The sequence below is a fragment of the Tupaia chinensis genome, unplaced genomic scaffold (genome assembly GCF_000334495.1).
Source record: "Tupaia chinensis unplaced genomic scaffold, TupChi_1.0 Scaffold000527_1, whole genome shotgun sequence".
Taxonomy (NCBI): domain Eukaryota; kingdom Metazoa; phylum Chordata; class Mammalia; order Scandentia; family Tupaiidae; genus Tupaia; species Tupaia belangeri.
The window spans coordinates 7,153,851-7,177,272 of record NW_006160040.1 but is presented as its reverse complement, the minus strand read 5'-3'; the positions used below and the strand labels follow the sequence as shown (position 1 = coordinate 7,177,272).

Here is a 23,422-nt window from a genome sequence, read left to right as displayed (position 1 = left end):
TAAAATGTATGTGGTGTGGGGAACCCTGTCTGGATTGGAAATGGCTCATAGTGGAGTGTTTCAGTGAAGTATCTTTTAAACCCAAAGTGCTGTAAAATGTGCTGAGCTAAGCTATGAGGATACTGCTCCATCGCTGCTAGAGGTTAGATGGTTGTTGGACTACCTGCAGCAGTAGGAGAGGAGCAGACTTTGCAAATCCCTCAGCAAACAAGCCTTTCTCCTGGCTAAGCAAGGACATCCCTTTGCATCTGTCATCGTGTATCTAATCCTTAATGTTGCGGATCTTACTTGTTGACAGAGGTCTTTCTGCTACCAAGAAAGCATTAGGATAAAATGTAAGGAAGCATAAGGTGATTAAATTGTGTGAAACGGTGAATATGGAAGGGATTTTTAGATTAAATTTTTTATTCTCTTGAGATTACAGACTTTATAATTTTGCCATTTATGCTTGTCCCTGCTACAGCCCCCATGGCATCCCACACTCATCCTCAGAGAACATCGATAATCCGCATTTTGGGGCCTTCCCATGACATAGTGGTTAAGGAAGCTGGTGCTCACGTGGCCAACTATATGGTTTGAATTCTAGCTCCAGCTGCTTGAAACACATACTGGGCATGTGCGTATGCGTGCCCCAAATCTGAACAGAATGGAGAAATGGAGGAGAAGGGATTGTGATACTATCACACCCCACTGGGGAGCGCTTTCTCTCTCTCTGTCTCTCACAAGTACACACACTCTCTGGCTAGTAAAATAATAATATTAATATGCATTTGGTTTCTCATGAGATGAGTTGAGGAGAGAACAGCTCTGAGCAAGAGAGGGTTAAGTCCAGAGCTGGGTTTCCAGAAACTCCAGGCAGAGCTTCGTGTCACTGCAGCGTAACCTGTTCCTTAGGAATTCTGCTGCATCATACTTGGAAGCTAAACTCCCATCTTCATCTCGGTGGGTATTTTTGGAAGTCAATGAATAGTATTAACTTATGCTCTGAAAAAAATGGAATGATCCAGTGACAGATTTAGGAAACACGGTTGCAGTCGCTCCCGTTTTAGATTATAGTAAATTCCTTCTGCGTCAAGCTCCCTTTTAGCGAGTTTTCTTTTCCTCCCTTCATCACATTCATTATCCCTTCGGCAAGTTGTGTCTGTCCCTCCTGTGCATTCCCACAGGGGGGTGATGGGTACTTCTGCAGAGCCTCCAATGAGCTGTAGAGCCTGTTTCTCCCATCCCCCTGGCCTTTCCTACCCTGTGGGGGACCTATGCCTAGTTTTCAGTTCTTCTGGGGTGGTGTATCATTACTTGAAAGAAAATTAGAAAACATTTTACATGCTTATTACAGATCATTAATTGAAGCGCCACTAAACCCGAGGAATGCCCTCTCCCACTGATGTGTGCGTAACTCCTATTAACATTAATAAAGTTGTTTAGAATCAAAGAGCCAGCAGAAACCCATAATGGAGGATCCATTTTGATCTGCTTCACAAAGTGACTCATACCCACAGGGCATCAGCAAGCATTTCAAAGATAATTTTTACAACTCCCTTTTAAAAAGTGGAGCAATTACTGAATTTATCACAGCACACTCGTGTCCTTCAGAATAAACTTGACAGTTGCCATGTGCTCAGCACAACCCCACCCACGTAGGACATCCCAGCTGCTCCCGCACAGACAGTTCCAGGGGGGCTGAGTGTTTGGGACTCACAGGACTCCTAGGTAACAAGGGTGCAGTGGATGGAGAAGGCTGGGGATGGACTGGAAGGGAATCACACCCATTGTCACCCACCAGACAGAGAAAAGTAAATCAAGGTGTTTGTTCACCTGAGCCATTTGCACCCTGCCCTACCTCCATGGCTGTTGACAGGTGACATCATGAAATGAAGAGCTGAGAGGTGAGGGGACTTTTAGTCCAGATATTTGTGAAGCCATCTAACATTCCACTTACCAATCCTTATGGTAGAAGGACCACAAAGAAGCTGAAGATGTTGTAGAAACCAGCATTTCATACCTAGAAAATATCCTCATTCTTTCATATAAAAATGTGAACGCTGGGAGTCACAGAGCTGTACTGTCTCTGTCAATGTATGTATTTGTACAGTTGTTAGTTTCACTTTTCAATCAAAAAAACTTGTTAAAGGGCACATACATGGGAGAGAGACACAGAGAGAAAGTGAGGAAGCTTCCTCCCTCCCCAGGGGCGGTGCAGGGCCCACACAGCAATCCCATCTCTTCCGTTCTCCTCTCTGGATTTTGGGCATCCACATGCACCCAGCATATATTTCAAGCCACTGGGTCCAGGACTCAACCACGGAGTCAGCCATGTGGAATCCAGCTGCCGTAACCTCCATGCCATCGGCTGACCCTGTACAGTTGTTGCTGATACAGCTTAATAGCCAATAAAGAGAAACCTCCCCCCTAAACCCATTCCCTTTTTAAATCTCTGTGTCCACCTCACTCCACGCCACCTTCTCCTCCCAGGTTTTCACCTCCTCTTGTGTCTGTAATAAGACATTAATTTATACATATGTTCCCACTGTTTGGGAAACGACTTCAATTTGGTGAAAAGATACTTGTTTATTTATGTCCATTTTGGACATAATGGTTGGGATCCTTTCAGTGCCCTTTAGTCTTTTATTAAAAATGTTATATTTAGGGGACTGGCAGGTGGCATAGTGGTTATATTGCTAGACTCCCACGTGGACAACCACCTTGGGCTTCTGGACCAGTGGCTTGAAAATCACACCAGGCATGTGTGTGTGCATGCCCAAAATCCTGGGAGGAGAATGGAGGAGAAGGGATTGCAGTGTAGCCATCCACCAGCTCTCCAACCCAGGAGGGGTGATTTCTCACTTTCCCTCTCCCTGTCTCTCTGTCTCTCTCTGGTGAGTACACACACCCTAAGGCAAAAAATAAACAAATAAAATAAAATTTTAAAAGTCTTTGGTTAACATTTGTTTTTAAAATGTTGCTTTTAAAAATATGACCCTTCCTGAAAGGTAGAGAAGAAAAATGGTAAGTTAATTATATTAGGTTTTCGAAGTGCCCGTTGTAATTGAATTATTTCCCCAATGACTAGCAGCATCTCACCTAGATTTGTCCTTGGGATGCTACTGAACTTTTTGAGAACTTTGAGTCCCTTTACTTCTGTCTTGGATCAGACACATAGGCATTCATTTCAGTAATTGTTCATCTGGATATTCCAAGGAAGAAAAATATAGAATAAACCTTTAATCAGGGATCCTCACTTTCAATCTTTTTTTTTTTTCCCCTAACAATAAATAAATGTACAGTTTCCAAAGGAAGGAAGCAATGCTGGCTATTAACACGTAGACTCCATCTGGCGCTGCATAGATAAAAGCAAGCCCAGGAAGCTTTTTACTTATTCTCACCACAGTGTTGTGAACTGGGTCAGGATTAGCCTTGTTTTACAAATGAGGCGGCTGGAGCAGAGGTGAAGTCAGCCATTCTCAGGGTTATGTGCAGAGAGGGACAGAGCCCAGACAGGCCCGGAGGACTGAGGCCACAGCTGTGCTCTTTCTTCTGCGAGGGTCAGGGTGCTTGGGACCAATGTCCACCCAGTGGGTCCTTCATATCCAGAGATGCATTTGGACTCTCCTCTCTGACAGGGTGCCTGGAGCATGTCAGCCATTATTTTATACGTGTTTGTTAAATGAATGAATTTATATACATATTTTTTAAAAATAACATTGCTAAGATTTGCCACACATGCCAGTGTGGATAGAGGCCTTTGGTGTCCAAGGTCTTCAACAAGTCGAATATGCAAAATAGAGGTACTATGTATTAATAGATACTTTCTCTTTGATTTAAACTTATTTAAACGTTTTTTTCCTGACTATAATTTTTATTGTAAAAATTGGGGGCATTTCTATAAAGAATAAAATTACAATGTCTCTTACTCACACTGTCATGAGATAGCAATGTTAAGCAATGTTAATTTCCCCACCTTAGTGGGTGGTGTGTGTCATCTACGTATCTTTGATCTTTTTTTTTTTTTTTTTGGAGAGGTTTTTGCTATAGGGCGCGTGCGTTCGCCAGACAGACAGAGAGAGACAGAGAGATAGAAAGCAGGAAATCACCCCCCAGGGGGGATGGCCACGCCGCAATCCCTTCTCCTCCATTCTCCTCTCGGGATCTTGGGCACGCACGCACACGCGCCCGGCGTGAGTTTAAGCCACTGGGTCCGGGACTCGAACCGCGGTCGACTACGTGGGAGTCCAGCGACATAGCCATTACGCTAACTGCTGGTCCCTGTATCTATGATCTTGATCTTGCTTCTTTTACTTAAAATCAAGTTGTGATCATTTTCTAACATGATGGAATAGTAACTGGAGTTTTCCATTGTGTGAACAGGCTAACTATTCACCGTCATATTTTTATGCAATTAAATATTTTTATAATTGAAATCATAAATAACACTGTAGTAAACATTCTGGTATTAAAGTATTTGCTGATTATTTCTTCATGAAAGGATTAATAGACTTGATTAAATATAAACCTTCTACATATAAAAAATTCTAAATAAAATTAAAAGTGAAGAAACCATAGGAAAAATGTATTTACCATAAAAACATTAAAATTTGTAATGCTTCATGCCTTGGTTGAATCATATGAAATTGCCAACATCTGACCACATTTTTGGTACAAAAGTGCCATTCTCATTTGGTATGGGAAAATACACACAGTGAAAGAGAAGAGAAAGTCCCAGATAGGATAGGACCTGGAAGACATTGACTTCTAAGGGTGGGCAGAAAGGAGAAACTGAGGAAAATTGCGAAGAATTTCTTGGTAACAGGACTATAGGGGACATTCAAGAGAATTAATAATTAGAAGCCAAAGCAAAAGGGCTTACCTAAAGTCCCTGAGGAACCTCTGTGTATTACTCTTGGAAACAAACAAACAAACGAACAAGACTAAATTCAAACTATTGTGTAGTATGCCAAGCGCTAGGGCAGATGTTTGAAAGTATGACATAGCCCCTGCCATTGAAAAATTTCCAGTCAACATGGAGACAAGACATGACCACATGGCAGGTAAACTTAGATATGAGAGGTGTTAAATAAAATTACTTGAAATTTCTATTTAGTAAACCTGGCCCACCTTTCTCTGTTTTCTGTAGTTTCTGCAATTTCATTGGCATGTGCTTTCCACATACCTGTGTGTTCCTTTCCATCTGCATGTTATGGCTACATCACTCAGGTTTCTCACCCATATGGTTACCCTGACAGCAGGACTTCTGTCTGTTTTGGTCACTTTGTATTCCCAGCTCTCAGAACAAAGGCCAGCACATAGTATGTGCTCAGCTAGTATTTACTGGATGTATAAATTTTAAAATAGCTTTATTAGTTTTTTTTCTCAAGTAGAGACTACCCCAAACACTTATGTACCCAGGTTTGGGCAATACATACAGTCAGTTCAAACATTTGTGGTGAGCAAGAACTCAAATATGAAACGTAAGATTAATGTGGGTTCACATCCTGCATCTGCAATATATCAGCTTCATAATCTTGGGCAAGTTAATTAATTTCTTTCATATTCATGTTCTTCAGCTGAAAACAAGAATAGAGCCTACTCCTTTGGGGTATTAGTAGGGATGAAGTGAAGTCATTTATGCCAAAAACCTAACTCAGAACCTGGCACATAGTAAGTACTTAGTAAATGTTAGCTAATGCTTTCTTTCTCTCTCTCTATCTCTCTGTCTCTCTCTCTGTATCTCTCTATCTCTCTCTCTCGCAATTGTACATGGCTACTGGCAATTTTAAAAATATATTGTTGAACTACAACTTATTCTCAGAAACATAGAAATAGAAATTGGTTCATGACGAGAAATAACATATAAACTTTGGATTCGGATAGACCTGGCTCTCCCACTTGAGTAAGTTACTTTTCTACACTGTGCTTTCTGTATCAGTTGAAGACATGATCTGTTGCATAGGGGAACTATGAAGACAACATGCCCAATATGTTCAATAAGAACTTCTTCCCCTCCTTTGTCTTAGTTCAGTTGGAACACACTTCTGCTTATGATTTTGCCAGCCAGCATGAGTGTTTCTCCATCCAGTACAGTGACATGAAATTTAATATGTTTTTATATCACAAGTCTTTCATTCACATATGTGATTGAGAAAAAAAATTTTTTCACAAAATAATGTTATGAATGAGTTTGCTAGGGTTGCCATAACAATACCCCAGATAGGGTGACTCAAACAACAGAAATTTCCATTCTCACACCTCTGGAAGCTGAAAGTCCAAGATCAAGGTGTCCACAGGGTTGATTTCTCTCTCTTCCCTAAGGAGAATGAGAGCAATCTTCCTGAAGGAGGGCTTCTCTCCTTAGCTTATAGGTGGCTGCCTTTTAACTTTGCCCTTATGTGGTCTTTACTCTGTGTGTGTCTGTGTCCTAATCTCATCTTCTTATAAGGACACAAGTCATAGCAACTTTAGACCTACCCTTATGTCCTCATTTTAATGCAGTTCTCTCTTTTAAGGCCTGATCTCTAGAACTAGGCACATTCTGAGGTCTATTGGGGATTGAGGCGTCAACCATGTGCACTTTGAACAGATACAATCCAGTGCCTAATAGTGCCTTTGATATCTTTTGCTTCTCTTTCATTAAAGAAGATGCTGGACACAATCAACTAAGTTGAATTTTACAACTCAGTAAGTTGATTACGAAGCACAGGTGCAAAGTCACTGCTCTAGTGGGTCGTGTTGGTTTATCCGGTTAGTGGGAGATTGGCATCAGCATTAGGATTTGCCGTGGACTTACTGTGGAGGGAAAGGAAGATCAGAGTGGACAACCTCTGCAAACACAGAGATCGCCTCAGCCCAGGTTTGGCGAACATTTTCTGCAAAGGGCCAGAGAGTACACATATCCGTCTTTGCAGGTCATGCAGCCTCTGCTGAGAGAACTCACAGTGGTCGTATGAAAGCAGCCACAGTCAATACCTAAACGCATGGGCATGGCTGTGTTCCAGTAAAACTCCACTTATGGACACTGAGATTCGAATTTCATATCATGTCCCTGTGTCGCAGAATAGTCTCTTGACTTTTTTTCCCCAACCATTTAAAATGTTCCCCAACCATTCTCAGTTTCTAGGCTATATAAAAGCAGGAGAGGCCAGAGCTGACCCGCAGGCTACAATTTGGTGACCTCTGCCCCTGACAGAGCTCAGATATCTAGCTATAAGGCTCTCAAGAAATGGTCTGGGTGATTTTTCTGTCCTCATAAATTCTTAACTAATTATCATATTCAACTCTTTTTCTTTTTTTTTTTTTTTTAAAGAGAGATTTTTGCTATAAGGTGCATGCACTCGCCAAAGAGAAAGACAGAGACAGAAAGCGAGAAATCACCACCACTCCTCTCTGGGATGGTCACGCTGCAATCATTTCTCCTCCAGCCTTCTCTTGGGATTTTGGGCATGCACACACACACACACACACGCACAGACACACCACAAACACCACACACACCTGGCATTTGAGCTGCCAGATCTGAGACTCGAACCACAGTCGAGTACATGGGAGTCCAGCAACATAACAATTATGCCATTTGCTGGTCCCTCACATTTGACTCTCAAAATTTATATTCTCAAAACGAAAATCTCTGTATCACTCATGACAAAAAAATTATATTCAAATGAGAGAGGACAGTAACTGGGGATGGAGACCCTCCAAATCATTGTCAGACTGCAAAGTTAGGAATAGAGTTAGCATTGGGAAGTCTGCACAAAAACAGAGGATTTTAAATCTCAGAAGAATGTCCTTTGAGAAACTTATATTCTGGGAAATAAGGTGTTCAAAGACACCTGGGGTCCTCATGGTGGATGAATGAAAGCAACTCTGCTCAAGGGTCCTGACTGTAAGCCCCAGGCCCCGGGAAACTGTGTTAATTGACATGAAAAGATTGGGCTTTAATATCCAAATCCTCACTTTAAAAGAATCAGTCAGATAAAATTAAAATGATTTGTGTTATTTTATTTTAAACTGTTTGCATCATGCCATCCTATCATATTATAATAAATAGCTTTGGCATGACAGTCACTTTAAATGAATAAAAAGCACAATTTAATAAAATGACATTCTTAAGCGCAGCAAATTTTTGAATTACCTTGCTTAAATTAAATTGCTGCACTCATTTTCTTTCAGTATGTATAAGGGCTCTATTTTGTTTCTGATTTTACTGTGTAAGCCCTTATTTTTATCTGAGATTTTTTTTTAAGCTTAAATATAGCATTCATGCAGAAAAACATACAAATTATTAAGCACACTGGTAATGAATTTTCACAAAATGAACACTTTTGTTACTAGCAGCCAGTTGGAAAAAACCATCACTCAAGCCCCTGCCCAGTTCCTAACCATCCAGCTGCCACCAAGGATAGCTGATAGCATGATTAGTATGATTCCTGACAACAAAAGCTGGTGTTATCTGTCATGGCCTTTGTATAAATGAAATTATGTGTCATGTACTCTTTTGTGTTGCCCTTAACATTGTGTTTAGGAGATCCAGTGTAGTAGTTTGTTCATTCTCATCACTATGTAACATTTTACTAAGTAGCAATGTATAACTATCAAAATTGATTTAGCCTTTCTATTACACATGGGCTTTTGAGTTGTTTCCAGTTTGGGGCTGGTACGGCTAGGAACATTTTTGTATATGCCAGTGGATGAGTATATGTCACATGTCTGTAGGATAGACTCCTGGATGGTGAGATCCCAGGTTATAGGATGTAGGTATGTTCAGTTTGGTGGTTTCTACCCATTTTCAATTGACATTCCCCCCAGCAGTGTATGAGTGTTCTAGTTGCTCCATATCCTCACCAATATTATGGTTTTTGTTTTTGTTGTTTTAGTCAATCTGCTACATATGTATTGGTTATGCATTGTGGTTTTAATTTGCTTTTCTGTGTTTATTGAACATTTGGATTTCCTATTTTGCCTTCTCAAGTATTTGCCCATTTCTTTATAAAATTTTCTGCCTTTTTCTTACTGGTTTGTAGGAATTCTTTGTCAGATATATATATTGTAATTATTTTCTCCACTCTGTGGCTTGCCTTTTGATTCTGTTGATGTCATTTGATGAAGAAATTCTTAATACTAGTACAATCCAAATTATCATATTGTGTTTCATGGTTAACACTCTTTTATTATCTATTTTTTAAAAAATCTTTACCTACTACAAGTTATGAAGGTATTTTCTAAGTTGTTTTCTATAAGTTTTATTATTTTATCGTTCACATTTAGCTCCACCCTCTACCCAAATTGATTTTTTTTTGAGAAGTTTTCACTATAGGGCACGTGCACTCACCAGAAAGTCACAGAGAGACAGAGAGACAGAAAGTGAGAAATCACCCCCCAGGGGGATGGCCACGCCACAATCCCTTCTCTTCCATTCTCCTCTCCGGATCTTTGGCACGCACACACATGCGCCTGGCATGAGTTTAAGCCGCCAGATCCGGGACTTGAACCATGGTCAACTATGTGGGAGTCCAGCGACTAGCCCTTACTCTGACTGCTGGTCCCTACCTGAATTGATTTTTGAGGTATAAATTAAGATTCATTTTTAGATACCTAGTATATTAATTTCCTAGGGCTGTTGTAACAAAGTACCACAAACTGCTTGGCTTAAAATAACAGAAATTTGTATTTTCATGGTTCTGGAAGTTCAAACTCCAAATCAAAATATGGGCAGGGTTATGATCCCTCCAAAGGCTTTAAGCAAGAATCCTTCCTTGCCTCTTTGAAGTATCTGATAGAGTAATTCTTGGCACTTCTTGTTTTGCAGCTGCTTTGCTCTGATCCCTGCCTTCATTATCACATGGACTTTTCTCCCTCTCTGTGTCTAAATTCCCTTGTTAAGGACAATAGTCACACTGAATTTAGGGTCCACCCTAATCCAATGTAACTTCATCTTAATTAATTTTATCTGCAACAACCCTGTTTCTAAAGAAGATGGCATTCTGAGATACTCAGGGGTTAGGACTTTGACATATTTTTTAGGGCACACAATTCCACTCTCAACACCCAGTGAACCCTTCACCATTATGACACCGTTATTCAGTGTCATCTCTGCATAAATTAGGTGGCAATCTGCATCACTATCTTTGAACCTTCTGTTTTGTTCTCTTGGTCTGTTTATCTATCCTTGCACAAATACTACTACAATCTTAATCACTATTATTCTATGATGAATCTTGGTATCTGATAGAGTAAGTCTTCCAGCCTTGTAGCTCTTATTCAAAATTATCTTGGCTTTTGGCCCTTTGCATTTCCATATAAATTTTAGAATCTCCTTGCTAATTGCTATGAAAAAAAATACTATTTTTTTTCTTTTCATTAAAATTATTTTGAAGGTGGGTTTTGGAAAGAGAATTGCTGTCTTAAAAATACTGAGACTTCTGGGCCAAGAGGTTAAGGCAGCTGGATCCCACATGGGCATCTGTGCAGTTCAAGTCCCAGACCTGGTGGCTTGAAAAACACACTGGGTACATATGCATGTGTGCCCAAAATCATGAGACGAGAATGGAGAAGAAGGGATTGTGGTGTGGCCATCCCACCTGGAGGATGATTTCTCACTTAACCTCTCTCTCTGTCAGTCTCTCTGATGAGCACATGTATCCTATAGCAAAAACTAATAATAATAATAAGAAGAAGTAATATTGAGGCCTCCAATTCATACATATGCATAAGCTTCTATTATTAGGTCTTCTTTCACTTCTCTCCATAATGTTTTATAATTTTCAGTAGAAAGACCCTACACATCTTTTGTTGGACTTATTCCTAAGTGTTTAGTATTCTTCTAAAGAGATTTGTTTGGATGAAATAAGAAGCAAAGGGTGGAAAGGAAAGCTTCTACAGGGCTTATTACTTCACATTATTAAGGAATTTTGTCAAGTTTACTAAGCTTAGCAGGTTTAAATTGAAATCTCACTGACTTCAAACCAGAGCTGGGCAAAAAATTCAGTTCTTAATTCAAAAAGACATTTTTTCGAAAGGTGAACTCTTTCAAACACTGGCATCTTTAGATGGATTAAATAAGGCCATGGTATAGAAAAGGCAGAAAGTGTGTTGAGTCACCAGTGTTACAACACTGAGAATCCACACACAGGCTCCAAGAGATGCTGGGACAGGGTGCAGACCTTGGTTAAAGGTGGGAGATTGGATTTAGGATTTTTGGTGTTCTCAGAGTTTAGGGTTACACTGAAGGGCCAGCAGGATGGCCAAGGTTGTGGGAGTTTGTTTCCTTTCCCACTTGAACCAGAGCTGTTCCATTCCACTTTTATCTAATACATTAATGTAAGCATTGGAAATTTGTATATGGGTACATGCCCACTTGTGTACATGTATATCTAACACTTAGAACTACAAATAACAGGATGAAGAGAGTTTTTTTTTTTTTTGAGAATGAAATATCTCCCATAATAGTGGATTTTAAAGCACATTTTTCACATATGCAACATGGATGTCTTTTGACATGATAGTTACATGTTTGGCATGGATAGCATACATACACACACATGCACACACATGCATGCACATACTTAGAAATTTCTGGTGCTAAAAATAATTTTAAAGTATCAGATTAGATTTTTTTAAGAATTATTTTATTCAACATCATTCATTATTAATTTTTAATTTGACCAGAGAAAGAGAGAGAGAGAGAAAGCAGACTAGATATATTTTAACATTCTGTTCAGCCCAAGACTCTGAGATTCTGATATTGTAATCAACCTACAGGCCAGGGTCTCTGCACACATCATTATTAACCTTGGTCTTGGCAACATTATGATATTGTGCGCATTTCATGGGCCTTCCCAGGACCCACTGCGGGACGTCTATTTGTAGGGTCTTGGGAGTGGTAATCCAACTGGGAGAGAGGAAGGGGTGTTGACCAGCAGCTGCATTTGCATCATAGCCACGCAGTGTTTCTCTCCAGACTATGAATGAAAGAAATCTAGAAATAGCTTCATTTATTAAAATCAAAATCATTCAAGTACACTTTAAAAAAATGAATTTTTGCATTGTTTTCCTTTTTTTACCTGGTGCATAAGTGATGTGATTAGCTGGTAAGAACTCATTACCAGAAAGAAAAGAAAAACATGATTATTACAAATACATGCTTCATTCTCATGAGTCTCACAGAAGTAGACTCTTTTTTGCTCTTCCTGACAGTCATCTAATTATTCCAAAGGCATTTACTTCATTTATTTCGTCCCCCAAATAAACTGGGTACACTTGACCTAAAGATTTAAACATAGTAATAATAACATAAAATGATATCAGTACTACTGCTATTTCATGGGGGTTGGTGGAGAAGGAGGGGGCTGCTAAAGCCCTGCCTCTGCCTCTCCAACCATCTCTTTGCAAGAACCAGCCCACCCCTGTGTGCCAATGAGCTCCAAATCTGTATCCCTGTGGTCTGGCTTCAGGGTCAAGAATGCAGAAGTCCTGTGCCCTACCTCTTAGGTACTGAGGACGAGCTTCTACTGGCTTTGTGATGCCTTGCTCAGCAGTGAGCCTCTGATTCCCTCTTGTCCTGGCAGGAGCTGATGAGAAGAGAGCAGCCAGCTTTTTGTAGTTTGACCTTTCTGCCCTCCTATTTTGTGGTCAATAATTCCTTTCGGCTGGCTGAGTGCCTCCCATGCTCATCTCTCTTCCTCTCCATCCCTCCTCCTCCCCTTGTCTTTCTGCTGTTTACTCCCACTCCAGCAAATAATAAAACAACTGCAAACTTGCTTGAGTCTGCTCAGCTCGTTGGAGTGAAGCCAGAAGGATCTGAGCTCCTGCAGGCAGGAAAAGCAGAAGGGTCAGGGATGCCTTCTTTGAGCTCAGTTCCCACTTCCTACCCCCACCCTCCATGAGGAAGAAAGGCCACAGTGAGTCCAAAAGTAGGCTAGGTTTCCTAGGGAACCTTGTATTTTTCTGGTTCCCATCCTCTCTGGCGATTGGGCTTTGCTTGTGTGCTTGCTTGTTTAATGTATTATCCTGCCATTTGGAACTCTTTAATTTTTCAGACAATTGACTTTGGGCTTGCCGAATATTGAAACATGGAAAGAGTCAGACTATATTTTAAATCTATTATTTTTGTGCACAAGCTGCCTAGCTCGAACCTCATACTGCGTAGGACAGCCATAGCCACAGGGGAGTGAGGAGAGGAGGCGCAGTCGCTCTTCCTGACCCCCCTACCCCTTGTTTGCTTTTGAAAGTGAGACTCAACAAAGACTCTTAGAGCTGTTCCTTAGCAAGCAGACTCTGCAAGTGTGTGCTGGCTGGAATGTCTACTACACAGGCTAGAGGGTTGGAGTTCCAATTACAAAACATATCATTCAGTCACAGAAGTGAACAAAACAGGATATAATCCTTTGAATGCAGCAGAATGACTAGAAGAGTCTCCTCTGTGCAAGACATTGCGCCAGGTGAGGTGCCACTTTAGACTAGGTTCTTGTGTGTGTGTGTGTGTGTGTGTGTGTGTGTGTGTGTGTTCTGTTTTATTTGTTTTACATCATTTATTATTATTATTATTATTATTTATACACTCAATCATTATACATCATTTGGTTTGTAAAGAGATTTTAACCCAACATGATATATGCCACACAGCAGGCGAGTTGAGAATACTATACACGACATCACCAACAGGCAACAAACCATATCTATGTCCCACAAATGTCTCACTTCTCCATTTTCCCCCCAATTTCCCTTCCTGCATTCTTCCCCTCTCCCACTCTCCTTCCACACCATCTCCAATGTCTATAACAATTTTAGATGCTTTTATGTCCTCCCAGTCTTTCAGTCTCTACCACACAGTGTAGACAGTCAGTATATTTTAAGTGGAGACATACACTGTCTCTGTTTCATAGCCTGACTTGCTTCACTCAGCAATATAGCTTCCACTTTCTATCAAATGCCAGGATCTTGGTTGTTTTTTTGTTTTTTGTTTGTTTGTTTGTTTTTTGGCTGAATAGTATTCCATGGAGTATACATGCCACACTTTTTCAATCCATTCATCTGTTTGTGGACATTTGGGTTGGTTCCATGTTTTAGCAATCATGAATAATGCCACAATAAATATAGTTGTACAAGCCCTTTTCCAAATAAATGCACTCCTGTCTTTTGGGTAGATATCGAGGAGTGGGATTGCTGGATCATATGGAAGTTCTATTTGGAGGTCTTTAAGGAACCTTCGTATTGTTCTCCACAGTGGCAGGACCAATTTCCATTCCCACCGACAGTATTGCAAAGTTCCCCTTAACTCTACTTCCCGCCAGCACTTACCTTTTTTTTTTTTTTAATATACTTTTTTTAATCTTTGCCATTCTGACTGGGGTTAGGTGGTATCTCATTGTGGCTTTGATCTGCATCTCCCTTATGATGAGGGATATTGAGCATTTTTTCATATGCTTTTTCGGCTGTTCGTATGTCTTCCTTAGAGAGTTGTTTGTTCAGCTCATTTTCCCATCTTTTAATTGGGTTAATCATTTTCTTCCAGATAAGCCGCTTGAGTTCCCTGAGTATGCTGGTTCTCAGTCCCTTACCTGACTAGATAAGTTAACTAGACTCTTACCCTCAGAGAGCTGGCTGTTTCCCTTGAAGCAGACAATGTAGTAAATGCTATAGAAGTGGTTTAAATAAAGTGAGATTAATTCCAGTGGAGGAACTTTGCTAGAAGTTCAGGGAGGGATTTGTATCAGAGTTGGCCTGTGGGACAGGTTGGTTCTCTCTGTTTCTGCAGGTAGAGGTCAGGGTGCATAGAGGGAAGAAACAGGGTAAGTGAGGATGATGAGGGACAGATACTGGGAACAGCAAGTGCTCTGGTAAGGCTAGGTGTGAGGGAAGCAGAAAAATGAAAGGTAGGATTTGGAATGATATGATGGTGGCTCTAACTGCAAAGCTGGAGCGTTTTGAGGTTTTCTAGCAGTGTCACAAGGCTCCAAGGTTCCTGGGAAGGTCAGAGGCTCAGAGGCACTGCAGGTAAAAATGCCTGGTGTCCCCACTGCTCCGCCAGTTCTAGAGGAGAGATCAGGTCCTCCTGTCTCCATTTTGTGTATCAAAGGGATTTTTTTTTTCATGTATATACCCATTGGTATATACATGAGACCCATTAATTTATTCAGTCATTCCCTCCACAAATGTTTATTAGGTGTCTGCTACATGCCAGGCCCTGCAATAGGTTCTACCGAAAGACTATTGAAGGTTTTATACTAGTCAGTGGCCTAATAACAAGAGCGTGTGGTCAGCAGTCTGAGTTAAAGTCCTGTCTCTGTCACTCACTAGTCACAAGACCTTGGGCAAGTCTCTTGGCCTCAGTGGATCTAGTTTCTCACCTGGGGAGCACAGGGATGGACTGCTAGGTCCTTCCCAGCAGAATGATTCCAGTAGTGATATGAATAGACCGTAATCCAGTGAGTTCATGTGCGCTGACAGAGCGGGAAAGGAGGGGCCAGTTAGGAGGCAATGGCAAGAGCTTCTCTGAGGCAACTGAAGTCCAAACAAGGCCTCTCATGGTTGATTCATTCAACAAACATTCCATACTTAGTGCCAACCACTGTGCTAGGCATTGGGGAAATAACAGACTAAAACAAAGTCCCCACCCTCAAGGCACTTCCTGTCAAGGGAGCAACAGAGGAACTGGGAGCTGGGTGATAGATCTAGAGATGTAGTTGAAACTCATCACATGAGATGGTGGCTGGCACAGCGGATGTGTTTGAAGTGCCAGGAAAGGAAGAGCAGAAAGGTTTTGAAAGAGTTCAGAGGAGATAGGATCTGGGAAATATCCTGCAGAGAACCTATCAACATTGCACTCTCGGACAGAAAACACCCTCTGCACCAAACCACACGACCATCGCAACCCCAAAATATCCTCTTGTGGCAAAGAAGGCAGGGCACACCAAAGGGATAATGTCCACTTAGACATCCAGTTCTCCTTGACTGCATCCCTCCTGTATGTGAAGCAAAATTACACCGAAGCATGTATGGTTTTGTGTAATAGCTGGGCTGTTTGCTTTCCTCTGAAACGTCTTTAATGAGGACCAGTGGTATGCGAAAAATGGTATGGGCCGCCTAAGCTGTAGTCTCTCAGATCTTTTCCCAGACCAGCTGGCCCTGCTCCCTCCTTTTCTCCAAGTAATTGGAGCGGATTCAGAAGCAGATTCTGAGAGCTCACGCTTCCCGTATTTACCCTTCAGTAATTACGTGTCACAGGTTGTCTTCCCTATTAGAGTCTGAAGCTGAGCAATTAGTTTCCCATTGTCTTTGCAGGAAATGATATCCCTGTGGCTTCTGGGGAAGGCCACTGTTGACCACCCTGGTTAAAATAATTTGGAAAGTGTTCAGCATTTCCTCTGGTTGATCATTTAGACCGGCTGATCTAGAAAGCTGTTGGAAATGTGCAGATGGCTGTGGTTGTCAGGACTGGAAATGCTACCAGTCCCCTTGGCAGTCTCTGAACTCTGCTCTCGGTCTTAGGTCCACTGCCTTCTCCAGACTCTAGCACTTTGGCATTCTGTTCCTTTTATAATGTTTGTTGGGGGCCAATTAGCCAGGATACTTTCCAGCTGCAGGTGATTAAAAACTCAACTCAAAGAGGCCTAAACAATAAAAAATGTACTGGACACCCAGAGATGCCACAGACTTCATGGTTGACCTAATGCGATAGCCTAGACTCTTTTGCCTTGTGTTTTCTCTGCCAGCTTTATCCTTAGGCTGACCCAAAATAGTGGCAGAAGTTCTGGGCATCACATCCCACACAATGTTAAAGAGGGAGTTTCTTTCAGAAGAGTGAGGAGAAGCTCTCAGCAAAACCTGGTGTCTTGTTGGCATCAAGTGGGCCATGTGCCGATTTTTGAACCAATTACCAGCAAGAGAAATGGGTTTCCCTGGTATCACTGTTTCCCAGACTTTAGTGTGCACATGGGTCCCCTGGGGAATCTTATATAATAAGTTCTCACTCAATCAGCTTGTGGGGACCACGGAATTGATACCTTTTTTTTAAAGAATTATTTATTTATTTGTTAGTATTAATTTTTTTAAATTTGACCAGAGAGGGAGAGAGAAACGGAAAGTGAGAAAGCAAGTCACCAGATCTGGGACTTGAACCACATCAAACATGTGGGAGTCCAGTGCCTTAACCACCAAGCTTCCTGCCAGCCCCCACAACTGATACTTTTAAGAAGCTCCCAGAGGCTGGTGTTGCTGCTTGTCACACCACAGGTCTCCACCCCACCTGCTGGGGATGAAGTCACTTGTCCACGAGGCATTGTGACTAAAGAAATATGAGGGAGTTATTAGGAAGGAAGAAGAGGGACTAGCCCCATGCTGATGAGAACTGCACTAGGGATATTTGTATCTTTAATGTGCGAAGAGAATATTGCCTTTAAGGCAAGAACACAACAGTCTATAGTATTTATTAGAAGTAAAAAGCGCATGTAGTCCTACCTGATATCATATGGGAGCATCCACAAAAATTGTTTTATTCATTAGGGACAACGTACACATGTAATTCTTGAAAGAGAAGATAAAACAGTCATGCCACCCTCTTTGTTACCATTCAGTGAATTTTACTAGTAATTAATACCTTATATCTGGAACCAGCAGTTAGCATAATGGCTATGTCGCTGGACTACCATGTAGTCGACCACGGTTCGAGTCCTGGACCCAGTGGCTTAAACCCACGCCCGGCGTGTGTGTGTGCATGCCCAAGATCCCGAGAGGAGAATGGAGGAGAAGGGATTGCGGCGTGGCCATCCCCCCTGGGGGGTGATTTCTTGCTTTCTGTCTCTCTGTCTCTCTCTTTCCGGCAAGCCCATGCACCCTATAGCAAAAACCTCTCCCAAAGAAAAGAATAAAAATATCATATATCTGATATGCTTAAAAAAGAATAAATTCAAAGCTAAAGGAATTTAAATGTCCCTAAGTATAAAAAGAATGTGTCAGGTCTAGCCTTTGCTCCCTGAGTGACTATCTCATCAGTCTTAGTTATCAGGGAGGGAGGATACACCCCCACCTGTCCTAAGACTCATTTGACATGAAGTCAGGTATGCAAAATGCTGCCGATGGGGAATTTCTGTCAAGACAAATGGTCACAATGCCCTTATAAGTGGTTTTTCTTTTGGTTTGAAAGGGAGATCTGTTCTATGATTTCCTTGTTCTTAACAAAAGACACAGAGCTGTAGTTATTTAGGAAAAAGGTTGATAGGACTGAAGGAGCATAATCCACCTGAGACTCGTCCGTCATGGACTCAGGGGGGCTCAGAGCAAAGTGCGTGGCCTGGTGTTGAGACCTTCCCGACACAGTGGTTTGCCGTCTCTGAACCCATAAGTAAAGACAGCATGACTCGGGGGGAAGTTGGAACACCACTGTCCCATCTATTTGACCCACCTGTCCTGGAATCATAGGCTCACATCTTTGGGTCAGAACTTGGTCTGGTCTGCATGGAGGCCAGAGCAACTCTAACTGGCCTTGTGGACATGGGACTTCAAGTGCTCATACGTCTGAAAGCACTGGCTGGTCCTTATCTATGCGAAGGCTCTGGAAGGTTGAGAGATTCTTGGCCACTCAGGACTCTCTGGGGGAAACTGCTAAACTCGAGACTCCAGAAGGCAGAAATTGTGCTATGTCACCCAGGTGTCCACGTGTCCGTTGGGTGATTGTATGGCTGGTCTGTTCTAGGAGACCTGTCAATCAGTAGCGAGCTCTAAGCACTCACTCTGTACAGAGAAGCAACGAGAGCACATTTTGTTGCCTAACTTCAGTAATTTGTAATCTAAATATAGAATGTTTAGGTGTCCCATCTATATATTGGGAAAGTCATGATGCATTTTTGCATAAAAAAAAAGAAAAAAAATACGTCATGGCTTCTCCAACAACCCAATGTTTAAGAGCGCATAGGCTGTCAAAGAGAGATGAGATAATGCTGATGTTAGCTGAACTCTTGTAGGATAAGCAAGATGGCACTATTATTCACCAGTAAATTCAGGTAATCCTGGTGAGTGCTCCCAGGATTGTTATAGGACAAGATGATAGCAGTCATGGGAGGTAATTAAGAGATGGAGGGGAATAGGGCTGTCCCTTACAACTTAAAAAGTAGGTTTCAGTTCATCCATTTATTCAAATATTTATAACCAAATAAAATATGGTGTTTAAAAAAAGAGAAGAGCAGGGATAATAAAGATTTGGGGAAATCAAGAAAATAAAGGCGATGAGATTTAAGCACAGCCTTAAAGCTGGACTCTTGACCTGAGGCTCACAGGTAAAATTCAGGGCTCTGAGAGTTTGGACAAGGAAAAAAACTTATTGCAACATTCTCACCAACTTTTAACCGAAATCTAACATGTATTTCTATTAGGAAAGTAGCAGCAGCTATTTGTCTTATGAACATTTTAATAGTATATCACAATTATAGGTATCTTGACATACTGTTTATGACTAATGGTACTTCAAAATTACAATAGTTGTTAGTTTTTTCTTGGAAATCATTTAAATATTGAAAGAAGGTCATCACAATTTTGTTAAATATTTTGGTAACTGTATATCAACATACTTTGTTTCTTTTAAATCCTGCGCATTTCACATATTAATTTCAAGTATTTAAAAACATTATTCTAAATAACAAGTCTCTGGACTGACATAGCACGCAAAGGTACAGAGCCACTTGGAATGCTGTAGGCCTCCTACCACAGGGTGAGACAGAAGACACTCAGAGAAGGGACTAGCCCGCCCAGAGGCTCAGGGGACTGGACTTACAGCTCCCGATGGGAAGATATGGAAGTAAACTAGCAGCATGTTTCTGCTGAGGACAGACAGGCTGTATGTTGTGTTGAAGAAGGATGCTTGCAGAGCCATGAGAGCTGGGCACAAAGGGAAGGGGCTCCGGTGTCTGCAAGGCATGATGCAGAGTAGATGGAGTGTAGTGAGTGGAGGGAAGCAGTGGATCCTAGCACGTATAAACAGATGGCAGGTTTGGGCTGTGGCTTGCAGGGAAGGTGAGCAAGGCCACATTAGGGTTGCTGGGTGCCGAGTGCATGCCGGGTGCTGCTCTGAGCCTTCCTGTGCCCTTTATATGGCATTAAGTTAGTACTCAGAGCAATCCTGTGAGGTCAGTACAGTAATTCCTATTTTTCCAATAGATAAAATGAAGTCAGAAAAGAAAGGTTAGGAAAATTGGCCCAGGTCTCACAGCTAGGAGGCACAAAGGAGACGATTATTGAAAGAAAAGGAAAAATAAGTTGGTTTAAGAAAAAAAAATGTGATAAGTTCAATTTCAGATATTTTCCCATTGTTATTTTATTAATTTTTTTAAAATAAAAATTAAGGTATAAATAAGCATAGTTTGGGATTTATTTCACTGTCTTATTTATTTATTTTATTACTTAATGAGTGCCGAGGTAATTTATACATTGGCTTCATTTTCCTGTGCAAAAAGAGAAAACGGAGGCCAGCAGGTAGCACAATTGGTAAGGCACTGGATCCCACATGGCTAACTCTGGATTGAGACCCTGACTCCAGCTTGAAAAACATACTGGGTGCATCCATATGCATGCCCAAAATCTCGAGAGGAGAAGGGATTGCTGCATGGCCGTTGCCCCTGAGGGAGTGGTTTCTCATTTTCCCTCTTTCTTTCTCTCTCCAGCGGCAAGTACATGTGTCCTATGTCAAAATACCTAAAAGAAAGAAGGAAGAAAAGAAGGGATGAAGGGAGGAAGGAAGGAAAGAAAGAAGGAAGGAAGGAAAGAGGGAGAGAAAGAGAAAGAGAGAAAACTGATGGAATTTGGTACACTGGTGGATTGATTCTCAGAACTAAGGGAAAAGGTTGCTATTTCCCAAAGAGAAGTACAATGTGTATTGAATTATTTCTGTCCAGTGATGCATTTTTTCTTTTATTGTGGTATTGTTTTTCAGGACCAGTCCTGCCGCTGTTTTAGAAGACATGTGGTATATATAAAGTTTGTGATAGTTGGTGGACATTTTGGTAAGTATTGCTACGCTTATTCCTAATACCTTTAGTTGTAAAATGGTACTCATAAAGAGACTCCTTTGCCTTTCTCTGTGCATCTTTTAAATCTGCACTAAACTTAGAATAAAATTTTATAATTAAATGTGACATTGAATTGCTGTTTTCTGACAATATGGCATTCTTTTTGTTATTGCTAATGTTAAGCAACGTGGAGTTTTCTAGAATACAATCAGTCTAACTTTGGGAGAGCTTCTAGATACAAGGTAATGAATGCTTTTGACAGTTTAGTTTATGTTCTGAGCCAGCTGGGTAATATAAGAGTATTAAACTTGCAGACCGAAAGAATAAAGTCTCCAAAGCAGAGAGATCTTTAAGAGCTGTGCACTGGAGTAAGAGAGATGCAGGCAGATAGTTGCTTGGAGAATGGGAAATTAAAGGAATTATCCAGTGTGCCTGGGAGCCAACCCACAGACAGTGTAACAGTGATCCAAGAGACAAAAAGCGTTTAATTTAGCCATCACCAGGTCTTGCTAGCAGTAATAAAGAGCTCAGTCTTTGGGATCAGAAGATCTGGATTAAAATTAAAGTTCTGCATCTACTGGTTGTTTTATGTGTGTGTGCGCACGCACACACACACACACACACACACACATATATACATATATAAATTGAGGCCTCTCTAGGTCTCATCCTCCTCTTCTGTAAAATGACTTTGTAGTGTTTCCTACGTCATGTGGTTGTTGTGAGGATAAAATGAGCCGGGTAGTGCAGAAACACAGTAAGTGCTCAGTAAAGCAGTCATTCTTGATAACAGCCTTGTAGATCAGACATTTTCCCTTGAGGTCAAGTCACCAAAATGTGTATGTAGCTTCCAGCAGGAGGGCTGCTGGGGATGAGTCGATCACTTTCACTTGGTGTCACAGGGGGGTATCACAGCTGCTCACCACACCTCGTCCAACATTCTCTCCATGACAGCTCTGGGAACTCTGCAGCATTGCCTTCTTCTCCAACCCTGGTTACTCATTTATAAGCAAGCTTCGCTAGTTTAACATCCTCTCATACTACCTTTGCAACAAAAGAAATCACAGTGTTTGAGCTTTGTTCAGTTCGGTATTTTAAACCACATTAATAAGAAGAAGAAGGGCTAGGTTAGATGATACCAGTTGGACTCCAGCTTTCATTCAGATCTTTTTATTTAATTAAATTTATTTATTTATTTATTTAGTCTATGGTCATTATGTAGCCTTAACAGAGATCCAATTATTGGACTGAAATCTTTGAGCTTGGCTTTGAGGTGGGGCCTTCCCCTGTGGTGGAGAGAATCAGTGGTGACACTGCACGTGAGTGCTGTGTGTGGCTGGGCGACTGTAGGTGACTATGCTCCAGTTTCAGGGAATCAAAGAGATGGATGTGAGCGCAAGGTCGTCTGGCCCAGTCTCCTGCTAGCCCAGAGAAGTCTCATACAGAATCCCTAACAGGCAAATTCAAATTTCTCAAAGATGAGGAGCTTGCTATTGTACAAAGCAAGCTTGTTTCAATTAGAAAACAACTAGTGGACACAGGAAATTTTTTTAGGAGCAGAGGAAAGGTGATAATATTGCTTTAGATTTCACTCTCTTTTAAAATTAATTTTATTTCTTCTCATGAGGGAGAGAGAGAGAGAAGAGAGGAAAAAGAGAAAGGTATCTTTGACTGGATCTTACCAGGCCACAATCCTCCCTGCAGTGTACCAGACAGCTAGGAACACAGCATGCATGGCCATGTCCAAAGTGTTCAGGTCGACCTAGGATCAGAAGCCAGGCCTCCCTTATGGGTTCAGCCTCACACAGCTCTTTCCTACCGCACCACCACATCTGGGCCATAAAATTGGTCCCTCACTTAATTGTGGTAATATGTATACAACTGTATGCATTTCTGAAAACTCACAGAATTGTATACTAAAAAGGGTGAATTTCATTCTGTGTTAATTGAAGCCTGATTTTTTAAGTGGAAAAATGAGCAGGTAGAACAACAACAGTACAATGAGTTGAACTTGTTAAAAGAGAGAGAAAGTGGAAAGGAGAAGAGGAAGGCAAGTGGGAGAAAATTAACAAACCATTCTTTATATATTGCTCCATGGGACAGGGACTTTGTCCTGTTTGCTCCTTGTAGTCTCAGTTCCTGGGCCCTAAAAGATATGTAATAAATATTTGTTGACTCATATACTGTTCTTCACACTTTCTTTTTTTTTCTCTCCTTTAATTTAATATATTTTATTTTAATTTCTTTTATACATTAAATCACTATACATCACTTAGCTTGTTGAATAAATTTTTCAACATGAATACATTTCTCACTAGTCCAGTTGGGGATACTATACATGTTATCATCAACAGATAATAATCTACACTTCTGTTTCCCCATAAATATCTCACCTCTTTATTTTTCTCCTTAATGGTCTTTTTTTTTTTTTAATTTTT

At 41.1% G+C, this 23,422-nt stretch overlaps 1 protein-coding gene across 4 annotated transcripts in view; it reads left to right on the top strand.

The window, feature by feature from the left end:
* The window catches only part of FYN (FYN proto-oncogene, Src family tyrosine kinase), a 251,644-nt gene that overhangs the window by 58,516 nt on the left and 169,706 nt on the right, over nt 1-23,422 (top strand). For all 4 annotated transcript variants that reach the window (XM_014591037.2, XM_006157007.2, XM_027775145.1 and 1 more), the window contains exon 2: nt 20,909-20,978. The gene's annotated coding sequence lies outside the window, so the exon portion shown is untranslated. The remainder of the gene's footprint in view (nt 1-20,908; nt 20,979-23,422) is intronic.